Source organism: Mastomys coucha, unplaced genomic scaffold (assembly GCF_008632895.1).
Source record: "Mastomys coucha isolate ucsf_1 unplaced genomic scaffold, UCSF_Mcou_1 pScaffold12, whole genome shotgun sequence".
Taxonomy (NCBI): Eukaryota; Metazoa; Chordata; class Mammalia; order Rodentia; family Muridae; genus Mastomys; species Mastomys coucha.
The window spans coordinates 51,922,424-51,927,327 of record NW_022196894.1 but is presented as its reverse complement, the minus strand read 5'-3'; the positions used below and the strand labels follow the sequence as shown (position 1 = coordinate 51,927,327).

Here is a 4,904-nt window from a genome sequence, read left to right as displayed (position 1 = left end):
GAAATTAAGAGAAATTACTAGACAATTTTACTGATGTATAAATGTATATATGGCCAGATAGTGGGGATTGGAGAAAGCTACATTGATAGGTTAAAGAAGCCAGTTGTCAGAGAAGATGAAAAATTCTTCCTCACATGGATTACACACAATGACCAGAGCCTCTTGAAAGCATCTCACAAAGATTGGAAAGATCAGTGCAGTGTAAATGACCCACAAAGGGCTATGATCTTTACTATCTAACCCCATTCTTAGGGGTACTTCCCTAAGTACTCTGAAGGACCTCTATTTCTGTATTTCAACACATATACTCCTGTATTTATATTTCTATTCACTTGTAGCTGGTACAATGTATTGTTTTGAGACACAAGAAACATCATTGAGTGCCCCAGGCACCAGAAACACTCCTGTAAAAGCAGGAATAGTTAGCCAAGAGGGGCATATTATAGTAGTATTTATCACTTTCTTTTTTGTGTTTCCTTTTTGATTCGACAATACTGTGATGTCTTTGAGCACAATGATGCTTTTATGGCCCCTATATAAACTAGATTTCTGGAACTATGGCCCTGGAAATGTCATGACTACCAAACCTCCTCAAGCCAATAGCTTTCCTGGGGTCTTGTCTTAAGAATTTGAAAATAAAAGAAAATTCTCACCCTAAAGGATGAGTTTTAGAGAAAAGTTTGCTTTAAATTTACAAACGGTGACTTGAGAGGGGAACACAGAAGATAGAGCAAGAAGGATTCTGGAAAAATGGTACAATCAATATATTAATCATGTTTCCTTTTGTATTTGTTTTGTTTTGTCTTTATTTTTTTTCTTTTGTTGGTGGTGTTGTTGTTAAGCACTTACTGTAGAAACTGGGGTGACTTAAGGGATGGGGCATGATTTTGTTGATCTAGTTGTCCAAGAGTGATATGTAGATGCCTCTTCAGTTTCAGTTAACATAGTCAAGTAGTCTCTGGGCAGAGCTGTGGAATTTTTGATCCACAAGAACCAGAACCCTTCTGCCATCTATGGTCTCCAGTTAGGACATTCTCAGAACTGGTCCATTAGTATATCTGCCTCACCTGATAGATTTCTAAGCATTTTCATTCATACTAGACAAATACTCCTGTGGCATGTGCTAACTGGGGAACTTTTCCTCCTCTGTTCTATCTACTCTTCCTTTCACGGCTTAAGGTGCTGAGGTTTAAGATTATGCCTTTACCATCTCTCCTGACCAATGAGAATTCAGCTGAATATATACCAGAGTAAAAGAGGCACATTGGCCAGCAGCATGTCTAAGAATGATAGTATTTTGTGATGGTTAAATGCCAGAAATTCACTTGGATCCACAGGACTCAGTACTCGGGCTGAGAGTCATATAAATCTCTGCTGAGGACATATACTCTGATGCTAAATGGGCCTGTCTCTCACAGCTATCTGCCTAGCCAATATGGCAATGCATAAGTGGTTGCTATAGGTTTCCAATAGTTCTGGGATCTCAGAGCACTACCATCACCCAAATTTTCTAATGTTGCCAGCATTCTTAAACTCTCAATCTTTCAAAAAATTATGTTGGCCTAAACAAGACTTGAACAAGTTCAGACCCAATAGATATGCTAGCATGGAGGTGGGGTGTCTCATGGGTTTGAACCTATAGATAAAGAACTACAAGCAAGACTTAAGACCAAGATCAGGAGAAATAGTCCTCCTCAGAGATAAGTACCTTAATTAGTTGTTCAAAAGCACATGATCAACACGCACACACACATACACACACACACACACACATAATTGAATAGAAAGATGCCATGAATTTCAAAGGGATTGATGGGCATATATAGAAGTGTATGAAAGGGCAGAGAAGGAGAAAACTATGTAAGGAACTTGTAGATTAAAATATACATAAAAGGAAAAATAAATAAAATAAAATAATAATGAGTGTCAGACTCAGATGTAGTACAATCCTCACCTGAATTTTTCATGAAATATTTACTTCCAGTGTCCTAATGTTTTCTGACTTCTAGGTCACTCCATAGTTTTATTCCAGCATACCTCGCATACTATTGCTTAGTGGAGTCCTAACTGTTCTTGACTCTTCCCAAGAGTCTAGAGTTGATTTTAAGGGTGGAATCACTTTCCTTTGAGTATTAGATTCAAAGGTAGAGGACAGGAATCCTTGCCTTTGGTTATTTTTAACCTGAGTGGAACTTTAAAATAAAAAAAGTAAAATAAACTTTAAAATAAAATAAAACAAAACTATCAGATAAGAAAACAAGGGTATTTTACCTCATGTGGCAAGAGTTTTACTGAAAATTTGTAGAGAAGGAATAAACTGTGATATGAGTATTAAGGGGCCCACACATTGAGACATATAAAGGTGCTTAGCGTCTCTCTCCTCATCCCTGTTCCAGAGACAGCCACATCTTCTTGTGCAGTGCCAGCCTCGTCCCATATACAAAGTGGTGAAGGTCTGTGTGAACAGATTTGTTCATATTGGATGCCTGGTTACCAGGGCTGCCTTCTGCTCTGCACTTCACAAAGTGGAGATTGCTGCTATCAACGACCCCTTCATTGACCTCAACTACACGATCTACATATTCCAGTATGACTCCACCCATGGCAAATTCAAGGGCACAGTCAAGGCTGAGAATGGGAAGCTTGTTATCAATGGGAAGACCCTCACTATCTTCCAGGAGCGAGATCCTGCTAACCCCATCAAATGGGGTAATGCTGGTGCTGAGGATGTTGTGGAGTCTACTGGCGTCTTCACCACCATGGAGAAAGCCGGGGCCCACTTGAAGAGTGGGGCCAAAAGGATCATCATCTCTGTCCCTTCTGCCAATGCCCCCATGTTTGTGAAGGGTGTGAACCATGAGAAATATGACAACTCACTCAAGATTGCCATCAACGCATCCTGTACCACCAACTGCTTAGGCCCCAGGGCCAAAGTCATCTATGACAACTTTGGCATTGTGGAAGGGTTCATGACCACTGTCCATGCCATCACTGCTACTCAGAAGACTTTGGATGGCTCCTCTGGAAAGCTGTGGCATGATGGCCATGGGGCTGCCTAGAACATCATCCCTGCATCCACTAGTGCTGCCAAGGCTGTTGGCAAGGTCATCTCAGAGCTGAATGGGAAGATCACTGGCATGGCCTTCCGTGTTCCTACCCCCAATGTATCTGTTGTGGGTCTGACATGCTGCCTGGAGATACCTGCCAAGTATGATGACATCAAGAAGGTGGTGAAGTGGTCATCTGAGGGCCCACTGAAGGGCATCGTGGGCTACACTGAGGACCAGGTTGTCTTCTGCCACTTCAACAGCAACTCCCACTCTTCCACCATTGATGCTGGGGCTGGCATTGCTCTCAATGACAACTTTGTAAATCTCATTTCCTGGTATGACAATGAATATGGATACAGCAACAGAATGGTGGAACTCATGGCCTACATGGCCTCCAAGGAGTAAAAAAATCCTGGACCACCCACCTCAGCAAGGACACTGAGGGCGAGAAAGAAGCCCTCAGTTGCTGAGGAGTCCCTGTCCCAACTTGACCACCAACACTAAACCTCTCCCTCACAATTTTCATTCCAGACCCCCATAAGAGGAGACTAGGAAGCCCTCCCTTCTCTCTTGAATATTATCAATAGAGTTCGCTGCACACACATACACCCCCCCCCACACAAAAGATGCTCAGCTTTGTAATGAGCATTATTCTTTGTAATGAGAACTATTGAAAGAGTCTTGTTTGAATATCATTATCCATTGTGGCAAAGAGAAAAGTTTCAGAGGTTCTGGGGACACAGTATTAGAACATGGAGGAGAAAATGCAGAGAACTTGAGAGGAACTTGAAACACAAACTAGCCTTTCTGCTCTCTCCGAGGCTATCTGTAAACATAGCCAAGAAGGATTCTTTGAGAGTCAGGAAAGAGGTTCTTTTTTAATCTGTTTAGTTTCTTTGAAGTCTTTGAGAATGGATGAGGTCCAGGTACTTGTCATTTCATTTAATGTCCCTTAGACTATGCTACAGTGCAGCTTCAGAACCAAAATAAATGGACTGTAAGAATCCAAAAAAAAAAAAAAAAAAAAAAAAAAAAAAAGCAGCCTCATATTTTACTAAAAACACATTTTGCCTCAATATAACCTGGGTAATAAAGAAAGTATGACTAAATATGGAAGCAAACTATCTTTGCCAGAAGTCAATTTCTGTTTTGACTGCTATTTTTAAAATTTATGATATTAAGCAATAATACAAAGACAAAAAAGACTTGCTTTATCTCACATGTTTAATCTAAACAAAATATGTGTATAGGTAAGAAAATATTCATGAAGAAAAGAGAATAATAACAACAGAGACTAAATATATCAGAATAAGGAATGACTGAACACATGTAACGCACATAAATTTTAAAAGCTGATAGTTTTTGCAGTTTTAATGTTTTTCTGGATATTTTTGGTTTTGGTGATAGATAAGTACATAATAGCTTCTATTGTGACTACCTCTAATACTGTAATAGCAGTTTACTCTTACAAATTTAAGCTATGGTTAATTTTAATTTTGGTATATAATACTTTTATTTATTAGCAAGTTTGTTTATAATTGAATTTATGAAATGTTTATTATTATTATTATTATTATTATTATTATTATTACATTTGTTTTACAGTCCAGTCCTTATCTCCCTCCCAGTCTGTTCTCTGGCTGCTCCTCATACCATACCTGCTCCCTTATCTGCAAGAGGATGTCCCCACCATGGCAGGTTCTGTTTCACAGGAATCAAGGATGATACCTTTGATTTCATGGTTGACCTCACTCTGTCAAATCCTCGACTGCAGTTTCCATATTTTACATTTTCAAGTTAAATTTCCTGTGATATGTGGATTTTGAGCTTACTCCTACAGGGAAAAAGGTAATG

The 4,904-nt window shown here is 39.4% G+C and overlaps 1 pseudogene; it reads left to right on the top strand.

Moving 5' to 3' along the window:
• Window positions 1-1,606: 1,606 nt before the first annotated feature.
• Window positions 1,607-3,455, top strand: LOC116083369 (annotated as a pseudogene).
• Window positions 3,456-4,904: the final 1,449 nt, after the last annotated feature.